Source organism: Capra hircus, chromosome 15 (assembly GCF_001704415.2).
Source record: "Capra hircus breed San Clemente chromosome 15, ASM170441v1, whole genome shotgun sequence".
NCBI lineage: Eukaryota > Metazoa > Chordata > Mammalia > Artiodactyla > Bovidae > Capra > Capra hircus.
In genome coordinates, this window is record NC_030822.1 from 27,888,740 (window position 1) to 27,906,600 (window position 17,861).

The window sequence follows — 17,861 nt, forward strand, 5'->3', positions numbered from 1 at the left end:
TGCATATGATCATTTAGCCAGTAACAGAGCTGAAGTCTCCTTCCCCACCTTGTGGACCCCTCTGGATGCCAACCTGGGGCTCAGATGATTCAGAAACTCAAAGGTGCCTGGATGAATAAGGAGGCTGTGGCCTGGCCTTCCTCTCCAGCTCTGGGAGGGAGGAGCTGCAACAGAAAGGATGCAGGATGCAGGACCTTCTAGGAGAAAGCCCTGCACTTGCTGTCTGTCTATGCTATCACTCAAGGGAGAGGAGGAGAAACCTGCTCACTGGAGCTGCTCTTTGTCCTGCTCAGTGAGTGACAGGATCACAAAGGACAGAGACACAGACATCATTCTCTCCCAGCATCTCTCCCATTTCTCAGGTGGGCAGACATGAAGAGGACCCATTACAGAGGAATCACAACAGGAGAGCAAATCACTGATGCCAGAGTCTGGTCTCCTCTCCCCGAAGCCAGCGGTGACCCAAGGCCTGGTATGGGATGGAGCTTCAGAGGCCAGTGAAGGCTCTGGAGTTGTGTTCAACAGACACCTCCAGGAAAACTTCTGGGATCACAGCATCTCCCTCCATCCTCCCTGATGCCAGCCCTGCCTTTTGGAGGAGCCCTACGTCTGGGGAGGCACTCAGCAGATCTTCAACTGTTGGTCTCTGGGGACATTGTGCTTGAGCTTGTGGGCTTCAGAGACATTTTCCAGCTCCTTCATGTAGCACTGGTACAGTCTGTCCACCTCCTCCTGGGAGGGACGTGGTGTCTTCTGCACCTCAATGGGCTTCCCCACTGCAAGACACAGAGGTGAGTGGTGGCCCAGAGCAGTAACCACTGAAGGTGCAGAGGCCCTTGGTTTTCCTACTACAATGGTCATCTGAGCAGGTAAGCACTCTTTCTCCCTCCCTTTCAATTATATTCTGTGTTATAGATTCTAAGAGGTTAGGTCAACTTCAAGATTCTGATATGTCAACAATACAGCCAGCAGCGATTTGCACACATTCAGTTTCAGTTCGGTTGCTCAGTCCTGTCAGACTCTTTGCGACCCATGGACTGCAGCATGCCACGCTTCCCTGTCCATCACCAACTCCCAGAGCCTACTCAAACTCATATCCATTGCAGCGGTAACACCATCCAACCATCTCATCCTCTGTCGTCCCTTTCTCCTCCCACTTTTAATCTTTCCCAGCATCAGGGTCTTTCCCAATGTGTTGGTTCTTCACATCAGGTGGCCAAAGTATTGGAATTTCAGCTTCAGCATCAGTCCTTCCAATGAATATTCAGGACTGATTTCCTTTAGGATGGACTGGTTGGATCTCTTTGCTGTCCAAGGGACTCTCAAGAATCTTCTCTAACACCACAGTTCAAAAACTTCTTTGGCGCTCAGCTTTCTTTATGGTCCAACTCTCACATCCATACATGACCACTGGAAAAACCATAGCTTTGACTAGATGGACCTTTGTTGGCAAAGTAATGTCTTTGCTTTTTAATATGCTGTTTAGGTTGGTCATAACTTTTCTTCCAAGGAGTGTCTTTTAATTTCGTGGCTGCAGTCACCATCTACAGTGATTTTGGAGCCCCCCAAAATAAAGTCTGTCACTGTTTCCATTGTTTTCCCATCTATTTGCCATGAAGTGATGGGACCTCATGCCATGATCTAGTCTTCTGAATGCTGAGTTTTCAGCCAACTTTTTCACTCTCCTCTTTCACATTCATCAAGAGGCTCTTAGTTCTTCTTTGCTTTCTGCCATAAGTGTGGTATCATCTGCATATCTGAGGTTATTGATATTTCTCCTGGCAATCTTGATTCCAGTCTTGATTCCAGCAATCTTGCTTCATTCAGTCCAGCATTTCCCATGATGTACTCTGCATATTTTAAATAATAAACAGCCTTGACGTACTCCTTTGCCAATTTGGAACAGTCTGTTGTTCCATGTCCAGTTCTAGTTGTTTTTTCTTGACCTGCATACAGATTTCTCAGAAGGCATGTCGGGTGGTCTCGATTTTCCATCTCTTTCAGAATTTTCCACAGTTTGTTGTGATCCATGCAGTCAAAGGCTTTGGCACAGTCAATAAAGCAGAAGTAGGTGTTTTTCTGGAACTCTCTTGCTTTTTTGATGATCCAACAGATGTCAGCAATTTGATCTCTGGTTCCTCTGCCTTTTCTAAATCCAGCTTGAACATCTGGAAGTTCACAGTTCATGTACTTTTGAAACCTGGCTTGGAGAATTTTCAGCATTACTTTGCTAGCATGTGAGAAGAGCATGCACGTGCAATATATCTTCTGTCATCCTAACAATCCTAGTTGGAGAGAACCTTCTATTATTCCTGTTTGACTGCTGAGGAAATGAGGCTCAGGAAGGCTAAGTAACTTGTTTAAGGTCTCATGCTGCTGCTGCTAAGTTGCTTCAGTCCTGTTCAACTCTGTGCGACCCCATAGATGGCAGCCTACCAGGCTCTCCCGTCCCTGGGATTCTCCAGGCAAGAACACTGGAGTGGGTTGCGATTTCCTTCTCCAATGCATGAAAGTGAAAAGTGAAAGGGAATTCTCTCAGTTATGTCTGACTCTTAGTGACCCCATGGACTGCAGCCTACCAGGTTCCTCCATCCATGGGATTTTCCAGGCAAGTGTACTGGAGTGGGGTGCCATTGCCTTCTCCGTAAGGTCTCATAGCTAGGAGCAATCAGTGTCATGGTGTAAGCCTTGGGAACGTGTTCTTAGCCTCAGGGGAAATGTGGATCTGGGAGTCTCAGATGCCATGATTGGGAGAGACTGTGTCTGTGGAAGGAGGTGGATCAGAAAGCAGCTGCCATGTCTTCTCTTGGAAATGGTCCTGAGGCAGCAGCACTATAAACATTCATGAGAATATCACCATAAAATGCAAAGAAAGTTTGGTAGTTGGTTTGCCTGTACTCAAATAAGAAATGACTGGGTGAGTAGAGATGAACACCTCTATTAGTTCTGCCTTTGGAACCTAGTTGGAATTCAAGAAGAAAGCAAATAGCTGAAAGATGTTGCTAAGTCTATAGAATAAAGCCCATGCCCATTGATTACAGGTAAATCCCTCTGGCTCTCCTTCAGAACCGGCTGATTACTACTTTACACACAATTCTAGCAGACGTGGAATGGTCTTTCATTGTATCCACCTTGTCAATTACTGTCATTAGACCCTGCAGTCAGAATTAAACACTCCTTGATGCTGCTACCCTGTCACCACATTCTCCTCACAGATAGGTGGCTTTGTAATCTTTGAAGCGCACCGGCTGCGGCGGAACTCGCAGAAGCGTGGCCAAGAGGAGCTACCCCATGTCCGAGGTCAGGGGCTGTGGCTGAGAGTACCAGGCTGTGACGGAGCAAGAGCGGCCGAGAGGAGCAACCCCACATCCAAGGAGTTGTGGCTGCGCGGGCACAGGAGGGCTGACAGGAGCCACTCCATGTTCAAGGTCAGGAGGGGCGGCTGTGAGGAGATACCCCTCATCCAAGGTAAGGCACAGCGGCTGCACTTTGCTGGAGCAGCCATGAAGAGATACCCTACGTCCAAGGTAAGAGAAACCCAGGTAAGATGGTAAGTGTTGCCAGGGGGCAGACACACTGAAACCATAATCACAGAAAACTAGTCAATCTAATCACATGGACCACAGCCTGGTCTAACTCAATGAAACTAAGCCAGGCCTTGTGGGGCCACCCAAGACGGGCAGGTCATGGTGGAGAGATCTGACAGAATGTGGTCCACAGGAGAAGGGAATGGCAAACCACTTCAGTATTCTTGCCTTGAGAATTCCATGAACAGTATGAAAAGGCAAAATGATAGGATACTGAAAGAGGAACTCCCCGGGTCAGTAGGTGCCCAATATGCTACTGGAGATCAGTGGAGAAATAACTCCAGAAAGAATGAAGGGATGGAGCCAAAGCAAAAACAATACCCAGTTGTGGATGTGACTAGTGATAGAAGCAAGGTCCGATGCTGTAAGAGCAATATTGCATAGGAACCTGGAATGTTAGGTCCAAGAATCAAGGCAAATTGGAAGTGGTCAAACAGGAAATGGCAAGAGTGAACGTCGACATTCCAGGAATCAGCAAACTAAAATGGACTGGAAGGGTGAATTTAACTGTGATGACCATTATATCTACTACTGTGGGCAGGAATCCCCTAGAAGAAATGGAGTAGCCATCATGGTCAACAAAAGAGTTCGAAATGCAGTACTTGGATGCAATCACAAAAATGACAGAATGATCTCTGTTCGTTTCCAAGGCAAATCATTCAATATCATAGTAATCCAAGTCTATGGCCCAGCCAGTAACGCTGAAGAAGCTGAAGTTGAATGGTTCTATGAAGACCTACAAGACCTTTTAGAACTAACATCCAAAAAAAGATGTCCTTTTCATTATAGGGGACTGGAATGCAAAAGTAGGAAGTCAAGAAACACCTGGAGTAACAGACAAATTAGGCCTTGAAATACGGAATGAGCAGGGCAAAGGCTAATAGAGTTTTGCCAAGAGAACGCACTGGTCATAGCAAACACCCTCTTCCAACAACACAAGAGAAGACTCTACACATGGACATCACCAGATGGTCAACACTGAAATTAGATTAATTATATTCTTTGCAGCCAAAGATGGAGAAGCTCTATACATTCAGCAAAACCAAGACCAGGAGATGACTATCGCTCAGATCATGACCTCCTTATTGCCAAATTCAGACTTAAATTGAAGAAAGTAGGAAAAACCACTAGACCATTCAGGTATGACCTAAATCAAATCCCTTATGATTATATGTGGAAGAAATAGATTTAAGGGCCTAGATATGATAGATAGAGTACCTGATGAACTATGGCTGGAGGTTCGTGACAATGCACAGGAGACAGGGATCAAGACCATCCCCATGGAAAAGAAATGCAAAAAAGCCAAATGTCTGTCTGGGGAGGCCTTACAAATAGCTGTGAAAAGAAGAGAAGTGAAAAGCAAAGGAGAAAAGGAAAGATATAAGCATCTGAATCCAGAGTTCCAAAGAATAGCAAGGAGAAATAAGAAAGCCTTCCTCAGGGATCAATGCAAAGAAATAGAGGAAAACAACAGAATGGGAAAGACTAGAGCTCTCTTCCAGAAAGTTAGACATGCCATGGAAATATTTCATGCAAAGATGGGCTTGATAAAGGATAGAAGTGGCATGGATGTAACAGAACCAGGAGATATTAAGAAAAGGTGGCAAGAATACACAGAAGAACTGTACAAAGAAGATCTTCATGACCAAGATAATCATGATGGTGTGATCACTCACCTAGAACCACACATCTGGAATGTAAAGTCAAGTGGCCTTATAAAGCATCACTAAGAACAAAGTTAGTGAAGGTGATGGAATTCCACTTGAGCTATTTCAAATCCTGAAAGATGATGCTGTGAAAGTGCTACACTCAATATGCAAGCAAATTTGTAAAACTCAGCAGTGGCCACAGGAATGGCAAAGTTCAGTTTTCATTCCAATCCCAAAGAAAGGCAATGCCAAAGAATGCTCAAACTACCACGCAATTGCACTCATCTCACATGCTAGTGAAGTAATGCTCAAAATTCTCCAAGCCAGGCTTCAGCAGTACGTGAACCGTGAACTTCCAGATGTTCAAGTTGGATTTAGAAAAGGCAAAGGAACCAGAGATCAAATTGCCAACATCCGCTGGATCATCGAAAAACCAAGAGAGTTCCGGAAAACCATCTATTTCTGCTTTATTGACTATGCCAAAGCCTTTGACTGTGTGGATCACAATAAACTGTGGAAAATTCAGAAAGAGATGGGAAAACCAGACCACCTGACCTACCTCTTGAGAAACCTATATGCAGATCAGGAAGCAACAGTTCGAACTGGACATGGAACAACAGACTGGTTCCAAATAGGGAAAGGAGTACATCAAGGCTGTATATTTGTCACCCTGCTTATTTAATTATATGCAGAGTACATCATGAGAAATGCTGGAGTGGAACAAGCACAAGCTGGAATCAAGATTGCCGGGAGAAATATCAATATCCTCAGATATGCAGATGACACCATCCTTATGGCAGAAAGTGAAGAGGAACTCAAAAGCCTCTTGATGAAAGTGAAAGAGGAGAGTGAAAAAGTTGGCTTAAAGCTCAGTACTCAGAAATCGAAGATCATGGCATCTGGTCCCATCACTTAATGGCAAATTGATGGGGAAACAGTGGAAAGAGTCAACTCATGCGAAGAGTTGACTCATTGGAAAAGACCCTGATGCTGGGAGGGATTGGGGGCAGGAGGGGAAGGGTGTGACAGAGGATGAGATGGCTGGTTGGCATCACTGACTCGATGGATGCAGTTTGAGTGAACTCCGGGAGTTGGTGAGGGACATGGAGGCCTGGCATGCTGTGATTCATGGGGTCACAAAGAGTTGGACATGACTGAGTGACTGAACTGAACTGAACAGAAATGAATAGGGGCACAGTGGCCAGTAGCCACTACTGATTACTGAGCTCCTCTAGTCTGTCAGGCACTACACTGGCTCCTTTACATGTGGAAGCTTAGTTTTCCCAATAACTTGTGAGGTAGGACTCTCATCCCAAATTTATTAATTGCAAACCCAGACCCACAGAAGGTAAATCACTTCCAAGAGGTCACCTGCCCTTGATAACAACGTTGAGGTTTGATAAGGGTATTTGCCTTTTTATTACGCAAGACAGTTCCGTTCAGTCGGTGAGTCATGTCCGAATCTTTGCGATCCCATGAACTGCAGCACGCCAGGCCTCCCTGTCCATCACCAACTCCCAGAGTTCACTCAAACTCATGTCCATCGAGTGAGTGATGCCTTCCAGCCATCTCATCCTCTGTCATACCCCTCTCCACCTGCCCCCAATCCCTTCCAGCATCAGTCTTTTCCAATGAGTCAACTATCTGCATGAGGTGGCCAAAGTATTGGAGTTTCAATGTCAACATTAGTCCTTTCAATGAACATGCAGGACTGATCTCCTTTAGGATGGACTGATTGGACCTCCTTGCAGTCCAAGGGACTCTCAAGAGTCTTCTCCAACACCACAGTTCAAAAGCATCAACTCTTTGGCGCTCATCTTTGTTCACAGTCCAACTCTCACATCCATACATGACCACTGGAAAAACAATAACCTTGACTAGATGGACTTTAGTCGGCAAAGTAATGTCTCTGCTTTTGAATATGCTATCTAGGTTGGTCATAACTTTTCTTCCAAGGAGTAAGCATCTTTTAATTTCATGGCTGCAGTCACCATCTGCAGTGATTTTGGAGCCCCCCAAAATAAAGTCTGACACTGTTTCCACTATTTCCCTATCTATTTCCCATGAAGTGATGGGACCAGATGCCATGATCTTCGTTTTCTGAGTACTGAGCTTTAAGTCAACTTTTTCACTCTCCTCTTTCACTTTCATCACGAGGTTTTTTAGTTTCTCTTCACTTTCTGCCATAAAGGTGGTGTCATCTGCATATCTCAGGTTTTTGATATTTCTCCCGGCAATACTGATTCCAGCTTGCGCTTCTTCCAGTCAGGCATTTCTCATGACGTACTCTGCATACAAGTTAAATAAGCAGGGTGACAATATACAGCCTTGATGTACTCCTTTCCCTATTTGGAACCAGTCTGTTGTTCCATGCCCAGTTCGAACTGTTGCTTCCTGACCTGCATACAGGTTTCTCAAGAGGCAGGTCAGGTGGTCTGGTTTTCCCATCTCTTTCTGAATTTTCCACAGTTTATTGTGATCCACACAGTCAAAGGCTTTGGCATAGTCAATAAAGCAGAAATAGATGGTTTTCCGGAACTCTCTTGGTTTTTCGATGATCCAGCGGATGTTGGCAATTTGATCTCTGGTTCCTTTGCCTTTTCTAAATCCAACTTGAACATCTGGAAGTTCACGGTTCACGTACTGCTGAAGCCTGGCTTGGAGAATTTTGAGCATTACTTCACTAGCATGTGAGATGAGTGCAATTGCGTGGTAGTTTGAGCATTCTTTGGCATTGCCTTTCTTTGGGATTGGAATGAAAACTGAACTTTGCCATTCCTGTGGCCACTGCTGAGTTTTACAAATTTGCTTGCATATTGAGTGTAGCACTTTCACAGCATCATCTTTCAGGATTTGAAATAGCTCAAGTGGAATTCCATCACCTCCACTAGCTTTGTTCGTAGTGATCTCTTCTAAGGTCCACTTGCCTTCACATTCCAGGATGTGTGGCTCTAGGTGAGTGATCATACCATCGTGATTATCTTGGTCATGAAGATCTTCTTTGTACAGTTCTTCTGTGTATTCTTGCCACCTCTTCTTAATATCTCCTGGTTCTGTTACATCCATGCCACTTCTATCCTTTATCAAGCCCATCTTTGCATGAAATATTTCCATGGCATGTCTAACTTTCTGGAAGAGAGCTCTAGTCTTTCCCATTCTGTTGTTTTCCTCTATTTCTTTGCATTGATCCCTGAGGAAGGCTTTCTTATTTCTCCTTGCTATTCTTTGGAACTCTGGATTCAGATGCTTATATCTTTCCTTTTCTCCTTTGCTTTTCGCTTCTCTTCTTTTCACAGCTATTTGTAAGGCCTCCCCAGACAGCCATTTGGCTTTTTTTGCATTTCTTTTCCATGGGGATGGTCTTGATCCCTGTCTCTTGTACAATGTTACATACCTCATTCCATAGTTCATCAGGCACTCTATCTATCAGATCTAGGCCCTTAAATCTATTTCTCACTTCCACATATAATCATAAGGGATTTGATTTAGGTCATACCTGAATGGTCTAGTGGTTTTTCCTACTTTCTTCAATTTAAGCCTGAATTTGGCAATAAGGCCCTATTACTCTTCTCATTCTAGACTTGCCTGTGTGTTTGTTTCACACTCTAGAATGTGTGTTCCACAAATTCAAATGTCTACTGGTCTATGTCCATTTCCCCTTACAGCAAAAGCCCAGGCCTCTTGCTCTGTAACCCTTCCTCCTCCCTGCCCAGGTCTAGGCTCAGCCACAGTGGTGATGGGCCGGTGGTAGGGCATAAGACCAAAGCTGTACTGGAAGACTCCATGGCCATAGAAGAGCAGAATAGAGCCTCTAGTGCTCTTGTGAAGTCGGTCCTGGAACCACCGCAACCAGGAACTAAGAGAGTTCTCAAGCTGGTCATATATGTCATTCTCCCCAAAGGAGAAGATCGGCACCAGATCTTCCCTAGAGGGAAACAGGAGAGAGGGTGTGTAGAGACGCAAGAAGGCATAAGTGGTCTGCTAGCCTCCTGAAGGGACCTAGTGAGCAGTAACTGGAGCAGAGGACAGAGCCCTGGGCCAAAAGTAGGAGGCCTTGGGTGTCTCCCAGTCCTTCCCTGGTCTTATTTTATAACTTGAAGCAGGTCATGGCTCTTCTCTGGGCAACAACAAGCATTGGGATTATTAATGACTCCAGGCTCACTCTGCTTTCCACAAGATAGGCCAATGAATCCGAGACTAAGTGTTGGGAGCCACATTAGGCATTACTGACAAAATGGAGGCACAGCCCCAACTCCCCCTCTTTGTCCCACAGGCACGGACCTGGGATGGAGGAGTTAGGCCTTGTGATTCTGACTTGTTTTTTCCTTTCCTCGGCTGAGTTGACTGAAAAGAATATTAAGGTGCTTATTATTCTTAAAAGGAGCATAAGAAGGCACAAAGCCTTCTGCAACTGTGCTCAGAGAATAATCCATAAAGTTAATCATTGACATTTGTTCAAGGATCTTTACAAAAGAGTTTTCCAGGATGAGCACATAGGCCACAGCTTGAGGCCATAGGAAGGATTGTTATCTGAAACATATTTGTGAGGGAAATGTTTATGGCAAAGGAGTTCGCTGAATTTAGGGCTTAGGAATAATTAAATATAGTTAGAAGCTTAAGATTTAACAAATGTTATAATGTTAGCATATTTTACTATAGTTTATAGAGATTAGGAATTTTAGAGATATTAATATTAGAAGCCTTTTTAGGAGATAGTGAGATCAGGATACTAGGGGCAAACAGGATTTACAAAGATAAGAAATAAACTGAGGTTTGTGGTATGCAGCCCAGATATAAGCACGAGTTACATTGTAATCACAAGTTAAAGCAAGCACAATTCTGAGAGAACTGCTGAAGCAGAAACTCTGCTTGAAGGACAACAATGATTTATGGAGACAATACATCTGGGTGAGGGGAAACTGAAAATGTCAAACCTCTGACCTAATGCTTTTGTCAAAGTATAAAAGAGAACCTAAAGCTTGAAATAAACATGCAGTCCATTTAGTTCTTTGGCCCATTTTTTGATTGGGTCATTTATTTTTCTGGAATTGAGCTGCAGAAGTTGCTTGTATATTTTTGAGATTAGTTGTTTGTCAGTTGCTTCATTTGCTATTATTTTCTCCCATTCAGAAGGCTGTCTTTTCACCTTGCTTATATTTTCCTTTGTTGTGCAGAAGCTTTTAATTTTAATTAGATCCCATTTGTTTATTTTTGCTTTTATTTCCAGAATTCTGGGAGGTGGATCATAGAGGATCCTGCTGTGATTTATGTCTGAGAGTGTTTTGCCTACGTTCTCCTCTAGGAGTTTTATAGTTTCTGGTCTTACATTTAGATCTTTAATCCATTTTGAGTTTATTTTTGTGTACGGTGTTAGAAAGTGATCTAGTTTCATTCTTTTACAAGTGGTTGACCAGTTTTCCCAGCACCACTTGTTAAAGAGATTGTCTTTACTCCATTGTATATTCTTGCCTCTTTTGTCAAAGATAAGGTGTCCATATGTGTGTGGATTTATCTCTGGGCTTTCTATTTTGTTCCATTGATCTATATGTCTGTCTTTGTGCCAGTACCATACTGTCTTGATGACTGTGGCTTTGTAGTAGAGCCTGAAGTCAGGCAAGTTGATTCCTCCAGTTCCATTCTTCTTTCTCAAGATTGCTTTGGCTATTCGAGGTTTTTTGTATTTCCATACAAATCTTGAAATTATTTGTTCTAGTTCTGTGAAAAATGTGGCTGGTAGCTTGACAGGGATTGCATTAAATTTGTAAATTGCTTTGGGTAGTATACTCATTTTCACTATATTGATTCTTCCGATCCATGAACATGGTATATTTCTCCATCTATTAGTGTCCTCTTTGATTTCTTTCATCAGTGTTTTATAGTTTCCTATATATAGGTCTTTAGTTTCTTTAGGTAGATATATTCCTAAGTATTTTATTCTTTTCGTTGCAATGGTGAATGGAATTGTTTCCTTGATTTCTTTTTCTACTTTCTCATTATTCGTGTATAGGAATGCAAGGGATTTCTGTGTGTTGATTTTATATCCTGCAACTTTACTATATTCATTGATTAGCTCTAGTAATTTTCTGGTGGAGTCTTTAGGGTTTTCCATGTAGAGGATCATGTCATCTGCTAAATAGACATTTCTCCAAAGAAGACATACGGATGGCTAACAAACACATGAAAAGATGCTCAACATCACTCATTATTAGAGAAATGCAAATCAAAACCACAATGAGGTACCACTTCACACCAGTCAGAATGGCTGCGATCCAAAAATCTGCAAGCAATAAATGCTGGAGAGGGTGTGGAGAAAAGGGAACCCTCCTACACTGTTGGTGGGAATGCAAACTAGTACAGCCACTATGGAGAACAGTGTGGAGATTCCTTAAAAAATTGCAAATAGAACTACCTTATGACCCAGCAATCCCACTTCTGGGCATACACACCGAGGAAACCAGAATTGAAAGAGACACATGTACCCCAATGTTCATCGCAGCACTGTTTATAATAGCCAGGACATGGAAACAACCTAGATGTCCATCAGCAGATGAATGGATAAGAAAGCTGTGGTACATATACACAATGGAGTATTACTCAGCCGTTAAAAAGAATTCATTTGAATCAGTTCTGATGAGATGGATGAAACTGGAGCCAATTATACAGAGTGAAGTAAGCCAGAAAGAAAAACACCAATACAGTATACTAACACATATATATGGAATTTAGGAAGATGGCAATGACGACCCTGTATGCAAGACAGGAAAAAAGACACAGATGTGTATAACGGACTTTTGGACTCAGAGGGAGAGGGAGAGGGTGGGATGATTTGGGAGAATGGGAATTCTAACATGTATACTGTCATGTAAGAATTGAATCGCCAGTCCATGTCTGACGTAGGGTGCAGCTTGCTTGGGGCAGGTGCATGGGGATGACCCAGAGAGATGTTGTGGGGAGGGAGGTGGGAGGGGGGTTCATGTTTGGGAACGCATGTAAGAATTAAAAATTTTAAAATTTAAAAAAAATAAAAAAAATTAAAAAAATAAAAAAATAAAAAAACAAAACAAAACAAAAAAAAACATGCAGTCCAAGAAAACTAAATGAGAGGCTGCATCGTCACTTGCCGACACTGCTCATCCCTTCAGGCTGATTCCATGGCTGCTGGAGCTGGACTCTGGCAACTAAGTGTTGCAACGAGGAAGGGACTTTATTCTGAATGACTGACCAAGAAAATGGCAGATTCGTGCCTCAAAATGACCATCTTGTTATCGCCTGGTTGCCAAGTTCTTTTATGGATCAGAGATTGGGGGATAGGGGAGGAAACAAAGTAAAAAGACTATTTGATCCTTGCAGATGTCCACTAGAATGGCGAACTCACACAAGGGAATTTGTTATTTTACTCCCTTACAGTCTTTTAATGGTGGATGGCTCTTATAAAGTATAGTTTCGGCCGAGGCAGAAAAGGAGAGACAACCTCAATGGAAGTAGGTTACCTTTTCTCAGGCAAGGAGGGGCAACAGTCAGCCTAATGACCAGGCAGAGCACAAGAGGGATCAGGGAGGCTTCATATTTAAAGGGAGATTTGTGGAAGCCATAAGAGAAACATTAGTCAGGTGGGATGTTTTGGTTATTTAGTTGAGATGGCATTTGTAGTCAGGCAGGGGGTGATAAGTCTTCTGGGCAGGGGGTGATAAGTCTCTGGCAGATGTATGGGGTAGAAGGTTTCTGGACACGGGGTGATAAGTCCCAGATAGATACAACCGGCCTGGAACATCAGGTCAGGGTGGGACCTAATGTTTGGTTTTGTTTTCTCTGAAGTTAGATGATTCAGCAAGGGCCTTTGAGACTGTTGTTTTCTTTTCTAGGCCCAAAGACTCCTTCATTCCAGACCCTGAAATCATAAAAAATGGGAAAAAGGGTGCCGTATCTCTCTGGCAACTTCCTGCTGGATAGGGGCGATGGTTTCGGGTCTGGAACAGAGGATCATCCTAGGACCCAGGACTCTCCTTTTTGTGAGCTTGGGGTGAGACTCTCGAGAATAAGAATGATCTTGACCTGGTCTCGAGAGATGGCCCGAATCCGTTCTTGGAAAAAACTTTGAAAGAGATTGAAGAGACAGGGTCCAAATAAGAGGAATAAAATGGTAAGTACCAATGGCCCCCAAAAAGGGAGCACCAAGGGAGGGCCTGTTGGAACAGGTTTTGGGGAGTGTAAAGGTTTTGTAACTCTTATCTGTGACGTTCAGTTCTGTCTCTAAGTTCTTTGACTCTGCCCTGGACTATGCCCATTTCATTAACAAAATAGCAGAAGTCCTCTCCTAGGAAAAGGCAGGTCCCTCCATTTTTCATGGTGAAAAGGTCCAGGGCTCACCTATTTTGTAGGGACACAGAAGCTAATGAGTTCATTTGTCTTTGGACTGAAACAAAGGACTCCACTACCTGCTCCATGTCTTCATTAAGTTCTTGGGACAGCTTGTAGTAGAAATGGGCTGAGGTCAAGAAGCTCCCCAATCCCAGTGCCTAGGGCTGCTGCTATGCCAGACCCAATCAGGAGGGAGGCTATGACAGCTTGTCTTTTCCTGTGGGAAAATTTCCCCATAGGGGGTAATTTGTTCTACCAAATTTGTTCTAACAAATAGATAGATTATTTGTTCTACCTCTTCTTCTTTTAGAAATGTTAGACCCGGGGTCAGGAAGACCAAGATGCAAGGTCCGGGGCGGGGAGGTGGTCAAGGGGGAGAGATGAATATGCATAGGCCCCACAGAGAATGAAGATTTCCGAGTTGGTGCAATTATTTGTGCTGTTCCAGAGGACCCAAGTGGAACAGAAGGAGGGAGTGGAACTTGTAAGACCAGTGTAGTTGGGACTAGAGTAGTTGATACAGGTAAGGTTTGAAGAGGCTGAGAGTAGGACATTGTCAGAGACTGGCCCAATGAGTTGTGTAGTTTTTTGTTGGGAAGGGGAGGTATAGTTGCCCTGTGACAGCCAGGTTGAAGGTAAGGCAATTGCTATGTGTGATGAGGGAGACAGTGACATGCATGTCCAACACTGGGATGTGTGTTGTGTGTACTGGGAGAATTGGAAAGAAGAATTGAGAAGGCACATAAGGTGTTGGTTGCCAAAGGGAGGTTTTAGGATAGGCCATAATTGGGAATGGAGGTCTAGGCATTTATAAGGCTCAGGGGTCGCCTGTAACCAGTAAATTATGTTCTTTATGATTTGTTCTTGTTTCTTTTCCTGATTTTAATCTAGTACCCCACCCCATCTGAGAACCCCAGGAGGGTAATGGGATAGAAACATGTTTCTTCTATTTGGCCTATGGCAGGTGCTCATGAAACTCCCTCTCTTTTGTACTTTAACAGTGATTAAGGATTTGGATTTCCCCACAACGATGTTCATAGTGCATGGTCTTGGAGCCATATTAGAACATGAGGAATGAATATAGGAATAGATGTCTGAGCAGGGGCAGGGACTAGCCAGAAGGCTGGGGAGTGCAGCAAGGATAAGGAACGAGGGAGTCATGGGGCTGTTAGTTAGGCAGCACAGAGGAAATAGCACCCTAGGAGTAGAACACAGCTAACAACTTAGGCCATACTGACAAAGAGATGAAGGATAGGTGACCAGTCCTGAGGGGAGACAGTTACTAGGCCTATAGCAAGGATTAAGATTAAGAGTGCAGTTATAATTAGAGAGATGGGGAGAGGCCAGTCAGTGCAAGGAGCAGAATGCTCCAAGTTGGTGGTTGCTTGAATCTGAGGAGGAACACTGTTCATTAGGATGTAGAATGATGTAGAGAATGAGAGTAAAGAAATCAATTTTGTCTGGACTTAGGTTGCAGAAGGTCACCTGGAGCCACGGTTGAGACACCAGCATGGTCAGATCTTCTAAGGACGTTCCTGTCGGGGCACTGGTCCAGAGTCTTGAAGTAGTTGAGTCAGGAACAGCTGTAGGTTGAAGAGTGTCCAGGTCATTCAGTGACTTCTTGGATGGTTGACAGAGGTTGTTGCTGGGTGATTTTTCAGGAGGTAGGTCCTGTGAGGGACCTTTGATAGGGGTCAGTTAAGGAGGGCAGTGCAGGATCGGAGGTGACCCATTTTAGGCGAGAGAGGTGTACCCAGGAGACGACCTTCTCGAGTTTAGCTGCAGTTGGGGTAAGGAGGATGATTTTGAATGGTCCCTGCCACTTTGGGGTTAGGTCACCCTAGGGGTTATCAGACAGATAGACCATGTCCCCAGTTTGTAAAGGGGGCAAGGAGGCTTTGGGGTCAGGGGCGGACAAGTTGTGGTCGACGTATTTCCAGGGGGCATTGCAGAGTTCCGCCAGGAGAGAGAAGTGTAGGAAGCTTGTTATGGGAGGAGGTTCTGTGAGAGTCCACGAGGGAGCATGGGCCTTCTATACATCACCTCAAAGGGGCTCAGCCCCAGGGGCTTTCTGGGCAAAGCCCATACTCTGAGGAGAACAATCAGCAAAAGTTTAGTCCAATCCAGATATACCTCAAGGGTTAGTTTGGTAAGAGTTTCTTTGATTATTCTATTCATTCTTTCTACCTTTCCTGAGGACTGGGGACGATATGGAATGTGAAATTTCTAGGGTATCTGTAAGAATTGGACAGATTGTTGGGTGACCTTGGACATAAATTTCGGGCCATTATCAGGCTGTAGGGATGAAGGCAGGCCAAACCTGGGGATAATTTCTGTGAGGAGGATTTGGGCCACAGTCTGGGCTCTTTTGTTTGTAGTGAGAAATGCTTCTTTTTACCCATCCCAAAAAGGTGTGCACAAGGACCAGGAGGAACCTGACTCTGAACCAGGGGCATATGAGTAAAGTCTATCTTCCAATCCTGTGTTGGTAGGCTGCCTTGCATTTGATGGATTGGAAAGGATGTCGGTTTAAGATTGGAATTGGGAATAGTACGTTGACACGTTTGACAGGGGCGGGTAAGGTTATCTAAATATTGTTGGTCAGCAGTGGATATGGGGAAGTGGTTATGGAGGAACTGTTGGAGTGTCCTGGATGAGGGATGAAAGAATGAGTGTAGATAAGTGAGGATTTCTCTGGTGGTGGGAGGGTTGGATGGAGTCAGGGCTAAGATGACAGGGGACTGGAGGGAAGGATGGCACAGTGCCATCTCCTTTGCCTTCTGGTCTGCAGCATTGTTGTAGGCTCATATGAGACTTCCCTTTTGATGTCCCCTATAGTGGAGGATGGCAGCTTTGTTTGGTAAGAGTGCTGTCTCTAGAAGTTTGTGGATCAGGTCTGAATGGGAGATCCCTTTTGGGTTAGGAAACCTCTTTCTCTCCATATTAGGATGTTTGAGTGAAGTATGTTACAGGCATATTTGGAGTCTGTGTCGATGTTATCCCTTAGATTTTTAGCCAGAGTCAAAGCTCTGGTGAGAGCTATCAGTTCTGCCTGTTGGGAGGTGGTGTGAGGTGGCAGAGGTGAAGCTTCAATTGTCTGGGTCCCATGATTGTGACAAGGTCCCCCTGGATGATGGCATATCCTGCTGCGAAGGGTGGGGATTTTTTAGAGCTGCCATCAACGAACCAGTGTGGGGTGTCTGGGTCTAGGATGGGCTGATCTGTTAAATGTTGGAAGGAGTTTGGGGTAAGATCTACTGTCAGGCTGCAGCTATGTAGGAGAGGGTCTGTTGTAGAGGATGTGGGTGATAAGTTGGTGGGGTTAAGGGGAGAGCAGGGGGAAAATGAGAGCTGAAGGACAAGGAGAAAAGCATGTAGGACCTGTACCCTGGAAGGGGGAAGGGAGAGGAAAGCCTGATGTGGTAGTAAGTCTTGGAAGGTGTGTGGAGAACAGACTGTTAAAGGGGCATTCCTAGAGAGTTTATTTGCTTCGGGTACAAGGGCTGTGATAGCCATGGCCTGTATACAGGGAGGCCACTCCTTGGTCACCATGTCCAGCTGTTTTGATAGATAGGCTATGGGAGCCCAGGTGTCTCCGGCCTGCTGATATAGAAGTCCCAGGGCCTTTCCTTGGTTGGAATGGGCAAAGAGAAAGAATGGTCTGGTATGATCTGGCAGGTAGAGAGCTGGCAGTCAGAGGAGGCTCTGTGTGAGCTGGTAAATAGGATTGGCCAGCAAGGAGGGCTTAAAGAGGGGCTCATCCAGACATCCCTTAGTTGCCTCATAGAGCGGCTTTGCAATGAGGGGGAAGTTAGGAATCCAGATACGGAAAAAGTTTAGGAGGCTGAGGATAGACAGGAGTTCCCTTTTTGTTTTTGGAAGTGGACAGTTAATTAAGGTCTGGATTCTATCTGGTGGAATAGTTCTTTGTTGGTGGGATATGGAGAGCCCCAGGTAGGTGACATTTGTCTGTACTACTTGGGCCTTGGATTGGGACACTCGATAACCCCAGGATCCCAGGGCCCCAAGGAGTTTGGCAGTATGTTGGAGGCAGAGTTTTCAGCTTGGGCTACAAAGGAGGAGGTCATCTACGTATTGGAGGAGATGACTCGGGGCTAGGTCAAGTGTCTGTAGGTCCTTTTGTAAAGCCTATCCCCAAAAGTGGGTGCTGTCTCTGAATGCCTGGGATAGAACTGTCCATGTTAGTTGCTGGGAAACATAAGTCTCAGGGTCTTGGCAGGTGAAGGCGAAAAGGGATTGGGAGAGG

General features: G+C 44.6%; 1 pseudogene; it reads right to left on the reverse strand.

Moving 5' to 3' along the window:
- The window catches only part of LOC102173022, a 31,540-nt pseudogene continuing 13,884 nt past the window's right edge, over positions 206 to 17,861 (reverse strand).